This window comes from Kogia breviceps, chromosome 2, assembly GCF_026419965.1.
Source record: "Kogia breviceps isolate mKogBre1 chromosome 2, mKogBre1 haplotype 1, whole genome shotgun sequence".
NCBI classification, from domain to species: domain Eukaryota; kingdom Metazoa; phylum Chordata; class Mammalia; order Artiodactyla; family Physeteridae; genus Kogia; species Kogia breviceps.
Window position 1 is genome coordinate 59974684 of NC_081311.1, and position 24048 is coordinate 59998731.

At 37.9% G+C, this 24048-nt stretch overlaps 1 protein-coding gene and 1 non-coding gene across 5 annotated transcripts in view; both read right to left on the bottom strand.

The window, feature by feature from the left end:
• The window catches only part of ADK (adenosine kinase), a 499563-nt gene that overhangs the window by 475170 nt on the left and 345 nt on the right, over positions 1–24048 (bottom strand). Inside the window, exon 1 of one of the 4 annotated variants that reach the window (XM_067025331.1) lies at positions 23637–23930. The exons of 2 other annotated variants lie outside the window; for them this stretch is intronic. The gene's annotated coding sequence lies outside the window, so the exon portion shown is untranslated. Of the gene's footprint in view, positions 1–23636; positions 24002–24048 lie in introns of those variants that run through there. One more of the 4 variants, XM_067025333.1, reaches the window with a different exon arrangement.
• On the bottom strand, positions 11767–11839 carry TRNAR-CCG (transfer RNA arginine (anticodon CCG)). The gene has a single exon. It is a non-coding gene; the product is annotated as a tRNA-Arg (tRNA).

A 24048-nucleotide genomic window follows, 5' to 3' on the forward strand; every position in this document is an offset into this window, starting at 1 on the left:
AAGCAGCAGCAGAATAGCAATTTGAAGCAGGGGAGACAATGACTAATTCAACGGTTTGCCTCCTCCTCTCATGGAAAATGTTAATAGATAACCCACATGAACTAAAGTAAAACCAGAAATGATCCTTAGAACAAATTTCAAAACCTCCATGTAACTTTTAATATGGGATGGAGTATGGTGCTTTTCAAACTTTAATATACATACACATCACTTGAGTGGTCTTGTTAAAATAAGGGTTTGATTCAGCAAGTCTCTATGGTCAAGATTTTGCATTCCTTTATGTTCCCAGATTTTGCCAATTACTTCTGGTCCGTGGGCCATGCTAAGTAGCAACGTTATAAAGGGAAGTAGCAAGATTGTAAAGGTAGCAAGACAGAAGTGATTGGAACCCCTGCTTGACTTCCTGCATGACCTTGGGCTGGTTCTTAACCTATGTGTCCCTCGGTTTACACATTACATGCTTTTCAGGGCATTGGGAAGATTAAAACTTAATTCTAGTAAAGTCTAATAGAGTCCTCAGCACGTGACATGATTATTCGTTGTTACCACACTTCTTAAAATTACATCTCTGGGAAGCATGATATGAAAGCTAACATGAACTCGGCCTTGTGAAAAATAAATGAACTTTTACTCATGCCTAACATACTTTGTTGACTCCTATTTTTGATTTTTAACAAAAAACTAATGTGGTACCAAAACAGCTAGATTTGAAACTTTGCTTTTTAACAAATACAGTATATTCTATGTCATTAAGGGATGATAAAAGCCTGCAATATTCAAATATTCAATCAAATTAAAGCCACATCACATTCAAAGATTTTTTTAAAAGCTACTTATTTTTGAGAAGTGACACTTTGCATCTAACAATCAAAACTTTGGTTTTTTTACTCATAATCAGTTAACACAACTTTCAAAAAGTGTATTACTTAAAATGCACTTAGGTAACAGTTCATTTCAGCAGGTACAGATACAAAAACGCTATTTCAGTAAATAGGGCTCATGTGTGATTGTTCTTTCAGAGTCAATCAGGTAGAGATAAAAGACATGTTTTTCCAAATAAAGGCAGCAGCTTTTTTAATTCACAGCACGTTCCTTTCCTCAGCCTTTCATGCTTTTTTTCTCTTCCACCCAATTTTTCTCAAACACACACACACACACACACACACACACACACACACACACACACACACACACACACACAGAGTTAGCTACCGAGTAACCACTAAAAAACTCTTTCAATCAACTTTTTAAGCAATTTATTTCAATCCTATTCTTCACTTTAGGGGAAAGCAGTCAATTTGAATTATTAACCTTCATTAACTTTCTTCTAATTCAAATAGTTGAATCAAGATCAGTGGGTCAGAACAGTTTGCTCTTGGAAAGATAGATAAGTAAATATTCTATCTACTTTATCTAATCATGTGGTTAGCCTGCCACTAAAAGCACCTAGATAGTTAACCCCAAATAGTTAAATAAATATGTTTACAGATAGCATAACAAATATGTAGACTAACCTTTTCAACAAATGCTTCCAAACCCAAAATAATAGCAAAGTTCTCTTCAAACACAACCAGTTTGTTGTTAAGCGTGCAATAAAACACGTATTTTCATATATTAGTACATTTCTAGAAAGCTTTGTGGCAATATGTGTCACCAATTCCACTTTATAGGCAACCATCATAGATAAAATAGAACATGAACAAAGATGTGTATACCTAGTTATTCATTTCACATTAATAGTAGCAAAAATTTATTATATCCCTAAATAAGCAAAAATAGAGTAATGGTTAAATAAATTACAGAAGAATGTTATGAAGCTACTATAAAATGTTTTCATAGACTTTTTAAGGACAGAGGAAAATGCTCATGATATAATCTTAAGTGAAAAAAGCAAAACAATCCAACAAAAGGAATATAGAGTATAATCTTGACTATGTTAAAAATATATATATATGCCATATATACACAGAAAAAAGACTGGAAAGAAAAACACCAAAATGTTATTACTGGATTCTCTGGAAAGTAGAATTATGTGCATTTTGACTTTATTATTTATATTGATCTACTTTATAAATTTTCTACTACATGTTGGTTTTATTAGCATAAAATTTTTGTATTATTAAATTTTAATGGTCTTTCTGAAATTATTTAAAAATACAAAACTTATTCCTGCTCTTTTTAAAAACCCGTGTCTTTTTAAATCACAACCATCAAAACTACCCTTAATTTTTAGAGGAATTAGGCTTACTTTACAAATGTCTCATCTTTTCATGTGTAAAGATTCTTTAAGACAGGAATAACAAAAATAAAATGTCTTTATGATTTTCTTGTTTCATTTTAAATCTATTTTTTTTTTAATTTTAAATCTTAAATTAAAAGCATAAGTACCACTTTTAGAGCTTTGCATAACCTATAAGAGGCCAGCTGTCACAAGATTGAATGTGGAATATCTTCCCTGCATGTTACTTAAAAATACATCTCCTCATTTCATATGAATGAAAACACTGGGACTTCCCTGGTGGCACAGTGGTTAAGACTCCCAATGCAGGGGGCCAGGATTTGATCCCTGGTCGGGGAACTAGATCTCACATGCATGCCACAACTAAGAGTTCACATGCTGCAAGTGGGGAGCCCACCTGCCACAACTAAGATCCGGTGCAACAAAATAAATAAATATTTTTAAAAAGAAAAGAAAATGCTGATAAAACAAGATTTTAAAGCAATCTATACCATACTCCAAAAAGAGAAATTTCTTAAGACTGTCTCCGTAGAATAATTAGTGCCACAGAGTAAAGTTCAGGAGCTGGGGAATAAAGAGATGGGAATTCTAATCCTAGGCCTACCAAAAAAATGTATGTCCTTTGACTATCAGTTTCCTTATCTGAAACGCCAGGTAGTTTGTTACAGGTGACATCTCAGGTCCCTTTCAGTTCTTAATGGACAGTGGAAGAAAAAAACTGTCCACTTGTGACAACACAAATTGGGTTGCTTTTTAAAGAGTTGATCAGTTTTAATGAAAATAAAACACTCGCAGTTTTACTTAGCTTTCATTATGGACAAAGTTATTCAAAGAAACATTGCTAAATGTATTACCCAAAAAAATATTATAAGAGGTTCACTATTCTTATTTCCTTTTAATTATTATCGGTAGAATCTTCTGTCACATTTCACTTTAACATGACATATTCAAACAATATAATCTTTAAATGGAACCTGACAATTTATTTCCCAGGAGAATTTGAAGAATATAATAACATTTGATTGACTGAACTTTACTAAGAATTCTTAGCAAAACTCCGTCCCAAGAACACCTACACAGTGCTTCTATATTTTCAGTGAACCACAAATCTTTAAAAGTCAAAGAAAACTTCCAATCTAAAAGTATAGGACAGGGACTTCCCTGGTGGTGCAGTGGTTAAGAATCCACCTGCCAATGCAGGGGAAAAGAGTTCGAGCCCTGGTCAGGGAAGATACCACATGCCACAGAGCAACTAAGCCTGTGTGCCACAACTACTGAGCCTGTGCTCTAGAGCCCGCGAGCCACAACTACTGAGCCCGCATACCACAACTACTGAAGCCCGCGTGCCTAGAGGCCATGTTCCACAACAAGAGAAGCCACTGCAGTGAGAAACCCATGCACCGCAACAAAGAGTAGCCCGCGCTCCCGGCAACTAGAGGAAGCTAGCATGCAGTAACGAAGACCCAATGCAACCAAAAAAATAAAATAAATAAATAATTGATTCTTTAAAAAATAAAATATAAAAATAGAAGTATAGGACAACAGTGCTTCCCAATTATTTATGCTGCCAAGAATATATTTTGAAACTATATAATTGAACATATCACTATCATTTCACAAAAGGGCATTTTAACATAAAAATGTAAAAAGGACATCAAAGAATAAACAGCGCTACCCGAAGTATTGCTGGTAACCTTATGAAGTATATTTTCTATATAGAATATTTTTCTTATTTTTATTTTACCATAAATCTGGTACTTCACAAACAAGCTTTTAGGAATCAATCACTTGGGAATTCCCTGGCAGTCCAGTGGTTAGGACTCCGCGCTTTGATTGCTGAGGGCACGGATTCAGTCCCTGGTTGGGGAACTAAGATCCCACAAGCCGCCATGCACCCAAAAGTAAAAAAAAAAAAAAGGAATCAATCACTCATTAACTCAACAAATATTTATTGAGATATTCTCTACTACTCAATATACTGGAGATTTAGCAATAACCAAGAACATGTACTGCCCGTATAGAACTGATATTCTAGTGAGGAGATATAGATAAATAATCAAATAAACAAGAACATTAAATGATCTTAAGTGCTGTGCAGAGAATTAAAACAAGCAGATAACATAGAGAAAGGCTCCTTTAGAGTGGGTAGTCAGGGAAGACCTCCAGTAGGAGAAAACTGAATGACAAGGAAGAGCAAGGTGGGGGAAGGGATTCCAGACAGACAGACCGGCGCTAAAATAACTGCAAGGCCAGTGTGAAAAAAAAGGAGGGACAAAAGGTTGTAGTCAGAGAAAGCAGCAGAACGTCTTAGCTTTGAAGAGCCTAAGAAGTTCAGACTTTGTTAAAAGCAAGACAGGAAGCCACTGTAATTAAGTTTTAAACAGAGGAATGACATGATCTGATTTTGTTTTATAAGATCAACCTGGTTATAGTGTAGAGAATGGATCAAAGGAGCATGAAAGCAGAAAGACTAAATTAAAAGCCTATTACAGTAATAAAGATGCTGGACGATGCTCCACGGCTGGGTAGACCAGTTGAAGTTGATAGCGATCAAATCAAGACATTAATTGAGAACAATCAACATTATACCACACAGGAGATAACTGACATACTCAAAATATCCAAATCAAGTGTTGAAAATCATTTGCACCAGCTTGGTTATGTTAATCGCTTTGATGTTTGGGTTCTAAGTAAGTTCAGCAGAAAAACCTTCTTGACCGTATTTCCACATGCGATTCGCTACCTAAACATAAAAAAAAAATTCCGTTTTTAAAACAAATTGCGACAGGTGATGAAAAGTGGATACTGTACAATAATGTGGAATGGAAGAGATCATGGGGCAAGAGAAATGAACCACCACCAACCACACCAAAGCCTGGTCTTCATCAAAAGAAGGTGATGTTGTGTATATGGTGGGATTGGAAGGGAGTCCTCTATTATGTGCTTCTTCTGGAAAACCAAGCGATTAATTTCAACAAGTACCACCCACAATTAGACCAACTGAAAGCAGCACTCAACGAAAAGGGTCTGGAATTAATCAACAGAAAACACATAATCTTCCATCAGGATAACACAAGACCACACGTTTCTTTGATGACCAGGCAAAAACCGTAACAGCTTGGCTGGGAAGTTCTGATTCATCCGCCGTATTCACCAGACATTGCACCTTCAGATTTCCATCTATTTCGGTCTTTACAAAATTCTTAATGGAAAAATTTTCAATTCCCTGGAAGACTGTAAAAGGTACCTGGAACGGTTTTTTGCTCAAAAAGATAAAAAGTTTTGGGAAGATGGCATTATGAAGTTGCGTGAAATATGGCAGAAGGTAGTGGAACAAAATGGGGAATACATTGTTCAATAAAGTTCTTGGTGAAAATGAAAAGTGTGTCTTTTTTTCCTTAAAAACCGAAGGAACTTTTTGGCCAACCCAATAGAATGACAGGAATATGGGGAACTAAGGAAAATAAAGGAGTCAAGAGTAACTCTTAGATTTTAGACTAAATTGGGTAAATTTGGACTAAATTGAGTAAATGGCACTGCTGTTACTGAGATAAAAGGGAAAGACAAGAAAGAAGTTCAAAGGACAAGTTCCAGGGTAGGTCAGAGATAGAGATAAAGACTTGGGAAACAGATTTTTCATTCTAGTCTTTCTTATTCTGTAGTGCCTACTGTTTTCTATTAATAAACTAAAAATAGTTGTCCAGAATTGTATATGCAGTTCCATTTGAACAACACCTTAAGAGGGGAACCATTCTACCTTAGCAGTCACCTGCCAGCAGCCACTAAATATGTATGTAAGTAAAATAACATGTAAAACTTAATGAGTGCTTAATATGTGCCAGATACCATGCTATATATGTTTCAAGTACTATCTCATTTGAATTTACAAAAACATTATCAGAAGATTTTTTATTATCATCATTTTACATTTGAAGAAATTGAAGCTCACAGGTTAAATGATTTGCTGAAAGTCACATGTTACAGGACAGAAATCCAAACTCTGGTAGCCTGACTCCAGAACTGGGCCAATTACCACTGTACAGTGTTACCAAAGTAAACCCAAGACAGACTGACACAAGTCTGAGACTTTTATATAAACACCCAAATTTCAGAACACCACACTATGACTTCAACCCATAAGATGTAGTAGTCCGGTAACAGCTTTCTTACTAGCTGGAGCATCATATGAAATACTTTCAGAAATTGCTTCATTTCCATATGTGCTTATTCATAGATTAAATCTGAGCAGCCAATGAATCTGCCATTTTTGTCTTTAATTTAGCCAAGACTCCTAATTGCCACCAAGAATCATTTCTTAGACCTCTTCATTTTTAAAAATTTCAACCACAATTTCATTTCCATCAAAATCACAAGACTGATTTTTGACAAAGAAAAACATCTTTTTTACCACTCTGCAAGGATTTAGGGGCACACAATGAATAGCAAGTGGTTAAATTTACTATAAAACCAAGAAAATCTCCCACCCCAGCCATTCCATTGTGCAAATCAAATTTAGGCTTTAGTAAAATTACAAATTATTTCTTATCAAGATCTTTCAAGACTCATAAGTTGAAACCACAAATGTCCACAAAAGGTTAAACTGTAAAAAAAAAAAAATTTTTTTTTTTACTTATATTAGTCCTTGGGTATATTCTCTAACTCCTAGTACCTATCATGTTGTACTATATGAGTAAAAATAAATGTGGTCTCAAATTAAACATGCAGTTTTATCCAAAAAGAGTCCTAAGAAATAGAAATTTCTAATGGGTTGCTTTAGAAATGATGGAACTGGTTTATAAAGTTTTCTTTTATTCAATTTTTTTTTCTTCTCTCTAACATAGTATCCTAATAATAGGAACCAGCAATTTCACAGTCTCCGCTGATGAGGACTGACCTAGATTTGAAGGCCCTATCTTCCACCCTACTACTTGGGCAGAGGGCCACCTTCTCTCACAGTATGTGGGACAGCACACAGACAGGAACTGGCTCTCATCTGCCTAAAGACTGACCTGAAATTGGATTTCAGGGTGCAGAGAGAAATAGTGAAATATTTAGAGTGAAACCCCTCCTTGCGGAAATAGTGTAGACTGCTTTTCTGCAATAACTAGATATTTAAAATTAAAAGATTTGGAAGTTTATACAGTGGTGACGGTGGTGGAGGTGGTAATGACAGTAGTCTCAGCGTTACTGGGAGACCTGGGAGGGAGAGAAGTGCAAAGAGCCCACCAAAACTTGTATTGGGAAAAATGTAATCTTTGAAGTGTCTTTCCTTATGCAGCACAACAGTCAAGTAGAATTAAAATTATAGATATAAATATAGTACATATACCACAGCACTCCTTGCAGTGCTTTCAATGGAGATTACTTGACCCAGTGGTTACTTAATGTGATCAAGTAATCTCAAGTTAAAGGGTGATCATTTGCTTTTGGGGTGGGTCGTCGTGCAGATTTCCTAATGATTCATTACATATATGAGAGAATCAGGTACAGGAAACGTTAAGAACAAATTTTTTTTATTGCTTCAATAGTTATATAAGTTTATCAAGAAATGCAGTGTGATGGGACTACCAATATCAGGGTTTGATATATGTTCACATACACAAAGTATGCACATAGGTATGTATGTATATATAATATTATTCCAAAAATTGTTATTTTGGTGTAACTAAGCATCTATAACTTATAAGCCATTTATCCTCATATGCCTATTTATAAGTTTAAAATAAACATAAGTTCTCCCATTCCCACTTCATTTGGGGGTGGGTTTAAATAGTTATTTTTAAATACTGGCATCTAAACCCACAGAATTTCATTCTAAAGCTCTTATCATTTTTCACATTCTCCTCCTTAAGTACTTTGAAGGAAATCTTGACTATCATCATGTCTTCCTCGGTGAGAAAAAAATAGCCTGGGGTGGAGGAGCATTTAAGATGAATGTGGTTTACCTGAAAAACAGGATGTTTGTCTGAAGACAGAGGCAAAAAGGAATGATTGCAACGTAACTGGTCAAACAACCAGCCCAACCCATTCCCCAAAAGCCAGGGGTTACACCCAAACACTGCTTCAAGATCTGGGATTCGTATGAGAAGATAAATCCTTTTGCCTATATCTTAAGAAAGTTCTATTAATATTCCAAATATGGGCAGATATTCTGACATGGACTTTTCCTCAAATCCTTACAGCTCTGTCACAGGGAATAGTCCTTTTCTGGAAACCACTCTGTCACCTAAAGATACAGTACACCACAAAACCTGCATTTTACAAGAATTAATGCTTTTTTTGAGGTATGATTGACATATAACATTATATTAGCTTCAGATGTACAACGTAATGATTCAGTATTTGTATATATTGCAAAATGATCATCACAATAAGTCTAGTTAACATCCATAACCATAAATAGTTCAAAGATTTTTTGCTTGTGATAACAACTTTTAGGTTTTTAACAAAAACGTTTAATGGTTTTATTTTCTTTACTGAGGGGTGGAATGAGGGTTGGTGGGAGCAGATTTCTCACTTTTTCAGATTTCAACAAAAACATAACAGCTTCAGACTGCCTGTATGTGAAGGGAAGAAGTAATTAAATCCAAATGTAATCTTCAGGCATTGTAAGAAGGCAGTTCTTACTGAATGCCAAATAGAGTTTTTAGGTAGTGTTAGGTAGCAAACTTATCTTAAGACTCCACAGAAATTTTTAGACCTTAAATTATTTCTACAAAACCTAAAACTCACTGTTCCATGGAAAAATACTATACATATTTAAATTAAACTCTGCATTTTGAAATCAAAAACTGACACATTTTCCAATGTTAGGGGTACACGTGGTGGGGTGCAGGGGAGTAGACTATTGAAATTAATCATCTTTCAAAGGGCAATAACAGAATTTAAAAGTTGGATAAATTCAGTCATGGTTTTCAGAATTATTTTATGATAATTGTGGCAGATTTAAAATGGCCACAGTTTCTTGGAGACAAGAGTCTATGTCCTCTCCCCTTAAATCTGGGCTAAACTATGGCTCCTTTGACCAGATTCCAGGCTAGCCTTAAAGGATTGCCAGCTCCTGCCTTGGTCTCTTGGAGCCCTGAGCTGCCATCTAAGAGGTCCAACTACCAGGTTGAGGAAACTACATGGAGAGGCCCTCAAACCACACAGAGAAAGAGAGGAACCCAGCTAAGCCAAGATTGCCAGCCACCACTACCAAAACACCAGGCAAATGAGTAAAGACAACTTGTACCCTCCACACCAGACCTGTTATCAGCAAAATACCTCCAAGTGATCCTCCTAGTCAATAGCACATGGAGCACAAGAATCAACCAGCTACTCCTGACCCACAAAACCATGAACTCTAATAAAATGGCTGTTCTTGGGGCTTCCCTGGTGGCGCAGTGGTTGAGAGTCCGCCTGCCGATGCAGAGGACACGGGTTCGTGCCCCGGTCCGGAAAGATCCCACATGTCGCGGAGCGGCTGGGCCCGTGAGCCATGGCCGATGAGCCTGCGTGCCCGGAGCCTGTGCTCCGCAACGAGAGGCCACAACAGTGAGAGGCCCGCGTACCGCAACAACAACAACAACAAAAAGGCTGTTCTTTTAAGCCACTAAATTTTAGGACAGAAAACCAAACTCACTGTGGAAAATACATTTTGCATTGCAACTAATACTCCATAAATATACATAATGGAAACGTTTCACAAAGCAATACTTACCCTTACCATATTCAATGCATTGACCTTTTCTATTTTCCTTTTATAAAATACCACTTTTTCTACACCCATATTGATTCATGATCTAGTTTGAAAAGCATTTTAATCTGTACTACTCACTTCACAGGTGCATACACAAATCTAGACAGAAACCTTGATAGGACCCAGGTGTTCTGATTCCTAATACAAAGCTCTTTTTCCTTGCCCCATGCTAACAGCCCACAGGTTCATAATAAGAAGCTTCTCACAAAACTCACATACACACCTCAGAGCTGAGTGAAAAGTTGAAAAGCAGAGATGTCTGATGTTGTAAGTTATGTAGAAATCAGAAATAGCTAAGGGGAATGAGCCTTTTCCTTTTTTATCACTTCCCTTTACTTCCCCCCTTCTTTTCACAGATCTGTATTTTCCTACCCCTACTTCCTTTTTCCTATGGTTATCAAGCATTATAAAACTGAGGTTTTTAAATATTAGTTGAACTTAATGAAATGTTATAGTCATATTCTTAAAAGTATGCTAACTGAACATTTTATCATTTCTTTTTTTTTTTTTGTATGAGGCCCAATACTAATTGTGGCTGCAGGTCATTTTTTTTTTTTTTTTTTTTTTTTTTTTTGCGGTATGCGGGCCTCTCACTGCTGTGGCCTCTCCCGTTGCGGAGCACAGGCTCCGGACGCGCAGGCCCAGTGGCCACGGCTCACGGGCTTAGTTGCTCCGGGGCATGTGGGATCTTCCCGGACCAGGGCACGAACCCGTGTCTCCTGCATCGGCAGGCGGACCCTCAACCACTGCGCCACCAGGGAAGCCCTGCAGGTCATTTTTAATGAAACAATTCTCATCACTGCCATCTCAGATCTGGTAGAACATTTTCATAAAATTTGAATTAATAATACTAAAAGATTAACAGCTTTTTAGCAGATTACTAGTAATTGTTTCACATATAACACAGGAGTATTTTTTGAAGCAAAGGGCTTGCTTTTTTTTTTTTTTGATCACACAAATCACAGTTGATTCCTGTTCTGCTGTTTATACAATGCCTGAATATTTGAGCTTATCACTAAAAATAAATCAGATTCAGGTTTGAATCCTATCTCTTCCACTTATTGTGTAATCTTGAGCATATTAAACTCTGTGAACAGTAATGGTTATCCCATATAATTATAATAATAATGCCAAGTCATAAGATTCAAATTATCGATATAAGAGAAAATTGCAAAATCTCTGTGAAGTAAGTAAAAACTTACCAGAAATTGTTCTCCTAAGTGGAACATTTTAATTCTTAAACATAAGCAAAATTGGTTTGCCCAAGGCTTTTAACGGAAGACACAACCTGCTCAAAACTGAAGCTCAATGAGTTAATCCATTACAAAGCATACAATTAAGTATATCCCACGAGGGGATATTTACTCTTGGTGGGGGTGCGGGGGGTACCTACATGTGTGAATAAGAGAACTTGAAAGACAAAAATCTAAACAAGGTTACTAAATACTAAACACATTACTACAGAATTTCTTTATATAGTGTGCTTATCTAGCACATACAGAATTCACTTTGACACGTTCTCAATTTGTGTCTTCATAGTGTAATACAAACAGCAAGAAATGTGAATCAGATGTCCTGAGTGTAGAATGAGAGCTTAGTACTTAGGGATGCTTAACTTCTCTGGGTCTGTTTCCTCAGATGAAGGCAGTTACCTGGTGGCCTTGTGAGGATCCGTAAGAAAAGGTAAAAGTGCTTGACATATTCTTTAATATGTTGTCTGCTTGTTTTTAACATTTATTTATATATTTGGCTGTGCCAGGTCTTAGTTGTAGCATGTGGGATCTAGTTCCCTGAACAAGGATCGAACCCGGGCCCCCTGCATTCGGAGCACAGAGTCCTAACCACTGGACCACCAGGGAAGTCCTAAATATGTTATTTTTATCTTAAAAAAAAAAAATTAAACTTCATTTCTTGCTCTAGAAAGTAGGACAATGAGAAGTTATAAGACTTCGGTTCAAATTTCACCTCAGATACTTACTAGCTGTTACCTGACTGACATTTAACCTCACTGGACTTCAATTCTCTAAACACAACCATGTACATATCAGACTTTGATTTTTTTTTTTTTTTTTTTTTTTTTTTGCGGTACGCGGGCGTCTCACTGCTGTGGCTTCTCCCGTTGCGGAGCACAGGCTCCGGACGCGCAGGCTCAGCGGCCATGGCTCACGGGCCCAGCGGCTCCGCAGCATGCGGGATCTTCCCAGACCGAGGCACGAACCCGTGTCTCCTGCATCGGCAGGTGGACTCTCAACCACTGCGCCACCAGGGAAGCCCCAGACTTTCATTTTAAGTACCTCCTCAGGCACCAACAATCTAAAGAGTCTAAAACATGTTCAAAGAGTTTTCAAAAATCACATGAAATTGTAAGTTACCATTTCAAAGCCACAACTGGCTAATACTGAGATTTGCTGTTGTTTTCACACTTCAGCTCCATGATTTGTTGGAAACTTCAGCCACAGAAGATCCTACCCTACCTCAGGATTTGCACACCTAGCCATCTCCTCCCATTCCTGCTCCCACCAGCATTCCCAAGCAGTCTTTGTAAATACCAAAGTAGCTTCTAAAAGGGAAAGGCTAGGAGAGCCTGCTTTAACCTGTTTTATGAGTAAAAAGAAGAAATATCTTGACCAACAAGAAATAATTTAAAGAGCTCTGAATCTGACTTGATAGCTACAGGATACTAACAAGTTTTCTAAGGAATGTAGTTTATTCAAGCTTCACATAGAAGTGAGATCGAAGGTCTTGTGTGTGTGTGTTTTCCATTAGTGAAAAAATGTACTCCTTTTCCCTTATTTGTGCTGAATCTAGGGGAGGAATGCTACACAAATAGGGGAAGAGGGGTACTAACGAAGGGATCCTTGTCTAATGCAGAAGGCTGGGCAAAGATAACATTGCTCCCAATTCTAAGGATTTGTGAGTGTAAGTCTAGAAATTTATATATTTCTCTACAGAGCATCTTTACAATATTCAAACTGAGGGATGAATATACCCAAAGAAGTCAAACCTACCAAGTAGAAAAGAACCTAACTCCCACACCTTCAAAAAAAAAAAAAAAAAAACTTTTCAAGCTATTTTTTACTAAAATATTATTTTAATACTAAACATTTAGTACTACTTAATTTAAAAATATAACTATGTTTTATTATAATTTTTCAAATCTAAACAATCCAGCTCTGTACATTTGGATAAGCAAGTGCTATGTAAAACAAACAAGACAAAGTAGAATAGTCAGTATACTTGAATGTGATCAACATGCTATCCCATGCTAAAATGTAATATAATAAGTTCATCTTGAGTATGTGAGAACAGAGACATAACCAAGGGTGTAAATCTGCATCACTTCTACAGCTTAACAGCTCTAATCTTCACCAAAACTAAGAACTAAAAATGATAGCTAAGGTCTCAGCTCTGCGTAGGAAAAACAATTTCTAAAAAACTCTATTTTAGGAGGAACCCAAGACTTCCTCAGTCATGCCTATAAAACAAGAAAATGTTCAAATCTCTAATGTGGTTAACTTCAAAGACAACACATTTGAACTGTTTTGGGTTTTTTTAAGATAATTTTCTTGTTTTTCAATTTGTTTACTCAAAAACTTAACATGGCTTTCCAGACTTCAGCTCAAGGGCTCAAAGAGTAAAACTATTTATTTTGCTACATCAAGCTTAAAGGAATTTGAGAACCCTAAGACATCTGAATTTGATTCTTTTGCTATATTTTGTTTTCCAGTGACCCCTCTTGGGTGAGTCAACAGACAAATTTCTTAAAAAGACCATTCTGCGGTATTACCTATTGGTTACATAGTACACTGTTACACAGTATGCTATGAAATTAAGAACAATGCTGCTGACCTTCAGTGCTTTTGGAGTTCTAATTACAATGCAAATAAGCTCACTAATTAAGGACCTGCTAACCCATAGGGAAAAGATTGATCATTCTGATAGGTCACTGAGTTCTTTGCAAATTCACTTTCAGAAAATTTATTTCTCCACCAAATAAGCAATTCTACTACATTTTTTTAAGAAAGAAAACATTGACCACATGGCCTTAATAAAATGTTACTATTTATATAGGAGTAATATATTTATTGAGGGAATTTTCCCCATGGACAAATGCAAGAAATGATTATTATAGTCAAGGCTCACTATAGTCACCAGAAAGAACAGAAATGTAATCTAGGAGTGCATCTCTTGGCCTCTGTCCTCTAGTATTGGATTTATTTCACACACAAGCTCACTCCATGTAACAAGAAAAAAGAAAGGTCCAAGAACCATGAAATGTTTTCAGGTAAGAGTTCTATCAACTCTTATGAATAGATAAGAATTTACAGCCAATACATGAATCCATTTTGTGCCACTGAGTACTACAAACAACCTTAAAACATCTTTAAAGAGTTTAAGAATTAATTCACTGAATAAAAATTTAGAGCCTATGTTGCAATGAAGTAATTAGTTATAAGGCATTAAGAGTTATTCAACTAGTTTCCCTACTTCAAGTAGCACTAGACGAGATAAAACAAGCATACACTGTGCACTGCAATAATGCAAAATATAAAGTACAAACAACCAGTGAAGGAGCTGTTTCCAGGCCTGGTGATTAGGAAAGTTTTATAGGGAAGATAAACTTTGGCTGGACCTTGAGGAATGAGGTTTTCATAAATATATTCTATATATGCTATAATGAACTTTTCTCTTGCTGAGAGAATACCACCTCACCTCCTATACCCTACAAGGTGCTGGTGGAGCTGTTGATTAGAGCATCCTCCTCAACATCCATGCACTCCCCCACATATATAAACACCATTGGTGTGCGCACAAGCACGCACATGTGCACACAGGAAAATGGCTGAGAGTATATCCAAGGCTGGCCAAAATCCCCACCTCTGATACACTAATTGGTTCAATGGTGGGTGTGTAACCCAGGCAGGACTAATCAGAATATTCTCAAAACTGGTACATAGATGTGGAAAGTCTCTGCCTTTGGGCTCATGAGATTTTTGGCTTAGGGATAAAAAGTGCCATCTTTCTTTTTACATTAAGATGGGCTGTGTGAGAAATGAATTCAATACCAGAGGACAATAGAGGCAAGAGAAGCACTCCTAGAATGAGTCATATTTGGCTAGACTTCCTGCTCTTTTCGTCAACTGAGTCTCTTAGAGACTTAATGGTACTAGGGATACACCAAAGTCCAGCCTCAGCCTCTAGAAGGCAAAAAGCCAAGTAACCACTTCAATATCATTTCTGATAACCCCTAATTTTGTGAGTGATCAGTAATCACATAAGCTACCTTCATACCTATAATCCTGTATTTGCAGCTATAATAGCAAAATAGCAGGGCTTATTAGTAACTAAATGTGGTTTGCTGACAAAATTGTGAGATCCTGTTAATACAGTAACCAAACTGTGTCTTGAGAAGGTAAGAGTTTCTTACATAATTGCTGTACATATTTTCTTATTCTATTCTACAGAAGATGCTGAAATTAGCATGTATGCAATGAAAGCCAAAATGCAAATGGAAACTCAGATGTTCTTATGTTGAAAGCTAATTATTGTTTCCTAGATAAAGAAATCATATGAGGGCACAAGTACAAACAAAAGCATAAGAAATAAAACATATAAGTGAGGGCAACAACTTTAAATCTGCTTTGGAAAATATTCAAAAAGTATCATCTTCAAGCAGTATGTGAAACTTCAGTTCATGAGACCACTTCAGTGAAATGAGCCTTCCAAATCTTGAAGTCCAAAAATTGAAGAGAAGTCTTTACCTTAGTCAGTTACTATTTGAAAGGAAGAAAAGCCTAATAACTCAGTTACATAACCAGCACCAGTATTATGGTAGAACTAGCCAAACAAGACCTTTGAAATAAGCATCTATTTAGTATCATCAACATGTAGAATGGGGACTGCAGGAAAATTTTAGCAAGTGATTCTGATGAGAAATTGTTGTTCCTGCACAATAGCAAGCTTTTAAAAACTGAATATTTAAATTTTTAGAAAGGCCCTCAATCCTATTATTGAATCCTTGGGGCAAGATACGTTCTGAGGCCAGAATTTTATGGGATTTAGAAATTTGTCAATTTTAGGAAGGTAATGCACTGTATGCACTATATATTTTATAAACTGCCCAGGAAGGTTTCACTCAGCATGCCATTAACAAACATATTTTTACAGCAAAACATACACATTTGTGTCAGACAAATATATACTACAGGGGGCCTCAAACCTGTTCAAGTTTTGCTGCCAAATCAATTCATCTCAAACTTTTTTTTTAATTTCCAGTTTTCAGAGCTTTTGGGATTTCAGAAATACAGATGAAAAGATTACAACCTGTAATAAAATCATAATACTTGTTTTACAAAGTTTCAGATTTACTTAGTATTCCAGAGGTCCATTCTGTAATGATGATATTTAGCCACTCAGCACTTGGCCAAAATATGTATTTAATGCACATCAAGTTCCTCCAGCTTAAAATCAAGAGTCCTAATATATAGGTTCAGTCTAGAAAAGTTGGAAAATACAAAAATAAAATTTAAAAAGAATAAAGAAAATAAAATAACCCACAATCCAAATGTAAACTGGTGTAGCCACTATGGAGAATAGTATGGAGGTTCTTCCAAAAACTAAAAATAGAGTTACCATATGATCCAGCAATTCCACTCCTGGGCATATACCCAGAGAAAACTATAATTTGCAAAGATACATGCACACCCATGTTCATAGCAGCACTATTTACAACAGCCAAGCCATGGAAACAACATAAATGTCCATCGAAAGATGAATAAAGATGTGAGATATACACACATACACTCACACACAACAGAATATTACTCAGCCATTAAAAAAAAGAATGAAATAATGCCTTTTTTTTTTTTTTGCGGTATGCGGGCCTCTCACTGTTGTGGCCTTTCCCGTTGCGGAGCACATGCTCCGGACGCGGAGGCTCAGCGGCCGTGGCTCACGGGCCCAGCCGCTCCGCAGCACGTGGGATCCTCCCGGACCAGGGCACGAACCCGTGTCCCCTGCATCGGCAGGCAGACTCTCAACCACTGAGCCACCAGGGAAGCCCGAAATAATGCCATTTTCAGGCACATGCATGGACCCAGAGAATCATACTAAGTGAAGTCAGAAAGACAAATACTGTGTGATATCACTTATATGCACCTGGAATACCCTCTCAACCTGAGGACTTTGATCTTTCTTAAATTCTGGAAAATTCTCAGTCATCATCTCTTCTAACAAGGCCTCTCCACCATTCACACTCTTTCCTCTTTTTGGAACTCCCAGTTAGATGTTAGTAGGTGCCTCTCAATATATGTATGTGTTCATATATATATATATATATATATATATGTAAAATATTCTCTTGAGTTTTCTTGATTTCTCTGTGCTACATCTGGGTGAATTACTCAGTACTATCTTCCAACTCACTAATTTTTGTGTTAAATATGTTTGGACCAGAGTTTAACCAACTTTTTAAAATTTTTTAAATTTTTCACCATTTTTTCTTTTACATAGCCATTTACTTCACATTTACCTATTGTTTACTTATAACATGCTTTTTTTTTGTTTGTTTGTTTTTGTGATATGCGGGCCTCTCACTGTTGTGGCCTCTCCCATTGCGGAGCACAGGCTCCGGACGCGCAGGCTCAGCGGCCATGGCTCACGGGCCCAGCCGCTCCGCGGCACGTGGGATCTTCCCGGACTGGGGCACGAACCCGTGTCCCCTGCATCGGCAGGCGGATTCTCAACCACTGCGCCACCAGGGAAGCCCTATAACATGTTTTTTTTATAACTATTACTTCTTTAATGTTTTTAAAGATATTTAAAATACTTAAAAGTCATTTTGAAATTGCTCCATTAGATTTTAAGTGAGTTTATCTCCTAGTGGTTTTGTTATTTTCTAAGTAATAGTCCTCATCTGTTTGCAAGCTCAGACTTTCCCTTCCTTTTTCCAATGGTTTTGAGGTAAGCCACCCCTCTTCCAGAGCCCATGACCTACAAGCTCGGTGCTCTTATACCAGGTGATAGTGGAGAAATTACAGTTCCCAACTCTGAGCCATGTGGCAGCTCAGCCACTTCTGTGTCGCCACTTCAGAGCCACAGCTTTTTAAAGCAACAGCCAGGAGCAGAGGCTTTCAGCCTTCTTTTCATCCAGCCCCAGCCCAGCTCCAAGTTTCATCCAGGGTATCTGACTCCAGTTCCCCTGTACAAAGTTATTTCCACTTGCTCCTGAACCCAGGATCTAAATGCATGTTAGCTTTCCATTTCAGTCCCTGGAGATGGTTATCTTGTTCTTGAGTATACCTATATCTTTTCTTTTTCTTTTTAAATTTGTAATTTCAGTGTTTGGAGCAGGGTAGGGACCTAAAAGCAGGATAAAGAGTACCGTAATAACAACCGCCAACTTTTACTGAAGACATACTATGTGCCAACTTTTATATTTCTTTTTTCATGAAATCCTCTCAACAATCTTTTGAGGTAGGGTTTTTTTTCTTTTTTTTTTTTTGCGGTACGCAGGCCTCTCACCGTTGTGGCCTCTCCCGTTGCAGGGCACAGGCGGCTCCGGACACACAGGCTCAGCGGCCATGGCTCACGGGCCTAGCCTCTCCGCAGCATGTGGGATCTTCCCAGACCGGGGCACGAACCCGTATCCCCTGCATCGGCAGGCAGACTCTCAATCACTGTGCCACCAGGGAAGCCCAAGTTAGGTATTTTTATTATACCCATTTCAAAGATGAGAAAACAGAGGCATGCGGCCAGTAAACAATCTTTCCAAGATTACCAGCTAATAAGGACAAAGAGTCAAACCAAAGTTCTTAACCACTGCTCTACTGGCTTCCATCCTGACCAGAACACTCTTCAGAACTTTGATTCTCTCTCTTATTTTTTTTCCTACTTAGCTCTGAACATTTTGCATACAGGCAGGATTTTAATCGATGGAAGGGAAGTAGAGCCATATTCCAGGTAGAAAGTAGCATATTGGCCTCATGTTTATTTAGTGTTATTCAGTCTAGGCCTATACCTAAAACCAGAAACATAGTTTCAATGCCTGTCTTTTTACCAAAAGCACTTCTCACTTTCCCTGGGCTCCAGGCATTTCATGTTTACCTCTAGATACCCAGGACAATCCATGCAGGCTTTCCTCTGACTCTGTCTTTTCACCACCCTCACTCTGCCCTCTTCCCTAGTATATAAGGTCTAGGAAAGGACCTTATTAAGGGATTCATACAAAGTACCTCAGGACACTTCCATTTTTCATTTTCCTTCATAACCAAAATTTTAATCTTAAAGGTTTAAATTTGTAAATATAAGTGAACAACATGCAATATCACCCGAAAAGAGCCAAACTCAATTTTAGGCTTCATTGTTAAAAACATAAGGTCTAGAAAAGTAAAGATTATCAGTCCCACTCTATGCTGCGCTGATAATTTATCCAACAAACATTAACTGAATAGCTCCTAAGGACCAGGCACTGAGTAATACACTATGGACGCACAATCGATCATCCTTTCTCTTTTCTAGTATGCATACATTTTCCTCATTTAATCCTCACAACAGGCCACTCCAGGAACAGTATGCTCAGTTTATAAAAATCATCTTCTGGAGAATTTCCTGAAATAGAAAAAAAAATGTGTTTTAAAAGAAGAAGTTAGACGTTGAGAACGGACTTGAGGACACAGGGGAAGCGGAGGCTGGGACGTAGAGAGTAGCACTGACATATATACACTACCAAATGTAAAATGGATGGCTGGTGGGAAGCTGCTGCATAGCACAGGGAGATCAGCTAAGTGCTCTGTGACCACCTAGAGGGGTAAGATAGGGAGGGTGGGAGGGAGGCTCAAGAGGGAGGGGATATGGGGATATGTGTGTACATATAGTTGATTCACTTTGTTGTACGGCGGAAACTAACACAACATTGTGAAGCAATTTTACTCTAATAAATATGTATTTAAAAAATAAATAAAGACAAAAAAAAATAAGAGGTTACTAAAGCTGTTGCTTGGTCATCTAAAATACTTACAGACTTTTATTCCTAGGTTTAATACACAATTTTAAAACACAGGGTCCTAGTGAGAGGTAAAAGACAGAAGGAAAGACTAAAAGAGGAGTCCATGGAAGTGAAATGGTTAGGAAGCAATAATTTGAGAAAAGCTCAACATTTGCTGACTGGAGAAGTGCAGTTTGTTTCCTTTTTAATAGAGATTAAAATTATATATAATTTATATATATATAAATTATATAAAATTTAAAGTCATGATCCAGAACAATGTGTAATTGCTAAAACATCAGAGAGAGTTACAATGTGGGCTCTTCAGATTCAACCCTTCCTAACATTGACTTCAGAGCTTATGAATATTTGCTATGATGAATAAGTAGAGCTACTCCTAAAGAAGATTAGGCAGAACTTGAACCTGTAGGTGGAGAGACTGGTTAAGAAGCCAACACCAAGTCTAAGCAGAATAAAGTCTAAACTTGAGTTTGGCAGCAGGGATGGAAAAGAAAAGGAATTTATGAGACATAACTGAAGAAGAAAAGACCAACTTTGATAACCATACGCAGAGGGAAAATGAAAAAAGTATCCAGGTTCCAAACTTCGGAGTAAGAGAAGTTAGTGGTGCCATTAACAGATTTAGGACAGCAGATGGATTTAGTTTGATATATATGACTTTGAAGCATCAGCAAGACACTCAGATATTCAGCAGACAGTTAAAATTAGGGTCTGAGAGCTGAAGAATACAGAGGTAGAAAGATCACACAAGTGTAAGTGTTCAGTACAAAGCCTGGACCCTCCTACACTTTCTGCTTCAGTCAGATCAAACAAATGTAGTTCCCCAACAGAGGCAGCTCTCTGCCATTCTACCTCCAAACAAACTTTTCTATAAAGCCAGACACCCTACTTCACACCTGGTTAGCTCTCTGTCATCTTTCAATATGCTCAGTTATCATTTTCCCAAACCCTACTCATTTTCCACCAAGAGGATGGTACCTGGGTCTTAGCTCTCTCACTCTATGTACCTAATTTTTAGCACCATGCCTAAAATAGCAGGTATTTGAAAGACTGACTAAAAGAATAGGCTTGGCATGTGCTCAACAAGCCTTGGAAGGAACTCTATCCTCTTAGAGGTGACCACTGAAGAAATTAACTTGGATGATATTTCCAAAGGAGAGAAAAGAAAGTTAAGTGGTCCTAAATACAGGTAATCATCATGGAACATTTTCATCTAGGGAGCAGTTCTCAAAAATGCTTCTCGACTTCTTTAAGGCCTAAATACATCATCTGTAACACAAGGATCCTTATTCCTACTTCACATGTTGCTGGGAAGATTAAATGAGATAGCATAAATAAAGCACCTAGTATAATGTATGGAGCTCAATTAATGTTCCTCAACCCAATGTGAAAATATGACAGAGCTAGCTTATTTCTTTGCAACTTCAGTAACTGCTATACCCTAAAAAGCCTAGAAAAATAATGGATATTTGAGAAAGGGAAGCTAGACTTGTCAGATGCTCTCCATGAAGCAGAGTTTTTTCCAGCCTCACACTATTGTCACTTTTGTCTGGATAATTCTTTGGTTTAGGGGGCTTCCTGTGCATTGTAGGATGTTTAGCAGCATCCTTGAATTCCACCCACTTGGTGCCATTAGGCTTCCCCGCCAAATATGTCTCCAGACATTGCCTAATGTCCCTTGGGGGGCAATACTTCCCCTGCTTGAGAACTACTACCCTAAAACTAACTGAAATTCTCACAAAGCCCTAAATCTTTTTCTTGACATCTAAAAATATATATCATAAATTTATTTTTTCCCTAGGAACTGATTCTACACATTAAATCATGCTTAGACTTTATAAGCCGTTCTCTTAAAAGTTAACCAAAACTGTTAGCTAGCCCCTTAACTGTCAAGCAAGTCATCATAGACAATGCACGCAGTCTAACCACTCAGTGCATTACCACACTGAGACCCTTAAAGCCAAACTAATATAATGAAAGTAGGAATAGCCAATCCCAAAAGGTCTTCACACAAAATGAAGAGATTTATCCCAGTACTCAAGTGTCTAATCCTGACTTCATGTCTACAGGTGGTACTAACTACATATTTTATAAAATGAGTTTTAGTTGCCTAAGGACTTTTTTTTTTTTGCCTAAGGACTTTTACAAGTTTTACGTAGACACTAATGACATGTAAAATAACATTACACCTGTTTAAGAATTATTATGTATCATATACCCATATATTGCAACAACATAAAACGTTATGTACGTTAACCACAAAACAAAACAAAAAACAGATGGGAAAGTAGAGAAACAAAAGCTGAGTGAACAGTTCACTAGGGCTTTTGGACAAACTGTGAGGTTAATAAAGTTGACCTTGATGAAGTTACTTAACCTCTCTATACCTGTTTCCTCCTTGCTAAAATGTATATAATTATAGTGTCTACCTTGTAGGGTTGTTGTGGGATTGAATGAGTTAAAAAAGGTAAAATGCTGAAACAATACACATTAAACATTACTATTTATCGTTATTTTTAAGGCTGCATAAGCAAAGAGAAGCGTATCTTGGGTGTTTGTATAAAAGTAGGCACAGTAAAGTCAAACAACAATGAACTTGCACCCCGATGCTCTATGTTCAAACTTCAGTTCCTTAACTAATTGTTTCATTTGGGCTTCCATTTTCTCATCTGTAAATTAGGAAAGCACTTTGAAAACAGGTTACCATACGAGAAAATCTAAGGGTTGTATGTTTAGTAGGATAGCAGGGGAAAGTTGGAGCTGTCTTCCAATTTGGTAGAGGAAACTCTGTGAAGAAGGTACTTTTTAAGGAAATACTCTGATAATGAGCCAACCAGGGAAAGCACATGCCTGGAACGCAGGTAGGTCTGATTCAAAAGTCTTAGCTTTAGTCTAGTCTGAAAGCTTAAAACGAAAAAGGAACATCCTGAGTCGTTTTAAAAAAAAAAAAAAGTTTATTTTCTTCATATAAGGTAGGCACACTAACCCTTTGACCCTTTGAAAGTAATAGGAATACATTAAAGGCACTGGCAGGGGTTTGGTCACCATCCATTCAAAACAGTGTTAACACACCACCAAACCGCTAAGTGATCTTTTTTTTTCAATTATGAAAGATTCGTTCTTTCAGAGGTAAGGAAGGGTAATGCTGGAAAAAATAAGATTTGCCTTGTATAATCAGGAGTGTCCCAACAGTTTTAAATCAGTTTGATGTCTATTTTTAGATACAAAAATCTCTGCCTTCCAAGGAACATTTCAAAATCATCAAGGAATATGCATACTGCACCTTATACTTATTAGGAAGGAATATTTTAACCAATAACTTTTTGTAAGTATAAGTTGCGACATCAGGGCTTCCCTGGTGGCGCAGTGGTTGAGAGTCCGCCTGCCGATGCAGGGGACACGGGTTCGTGCCCCGGTCCGGAAAGATCCCACATGCCGCGGGACGGCTGTGCCCGTGAGCCATGGCCGCTGAGCCTGCGCGTCCGGAGCCTGTGCTCCGCAACGGGAGAGGCCACAACAGTGAGACGCCCGCGTACCGAAAAAAAAAAAAAAAAAAAGTTGCAACATCAAATCATATATGAAGCAAATGTTAGGTGCATAACTATCTCCACTGCTGCCAAAAGTGCAAAGAAAAATCAAGCTTTCCTAACCGTTCAGGCAAATGCCACCTCCGCAAAGCCTCGGAGGGGGAGTCTTGGTCCCCGGTAGAGGGTCTCCAAAGATAACACCATTCGGTTCGATGTACGTACGAAAAGGAAGGTCAAGGCGCCCTTCCGCGACCTTTAGAAAAATCCCAAGAATTCTGTCTTTGCCCCAGGGTAGAACAGTCGCTGGGCATTCTCCTCGACATCCCCCAGAGAAGAGGAGGTCGCCGCGAGTGACTCGGCTCAGGTCGGGTCCGCTCCTCCCTGGTCGCACCAGCTCACGCGGGCGGGCTCCCACGTGGCGTCCGCAGCCTGCCCAAAGCCGGCTCTGCACCCCCGGCCGGCGTTCTGATTGGCCAAGGGCTCCGGAGCCGGCGGCGACTCGGCCAAACTGGGCAGGCGCCGGGCAAAGGGTCGC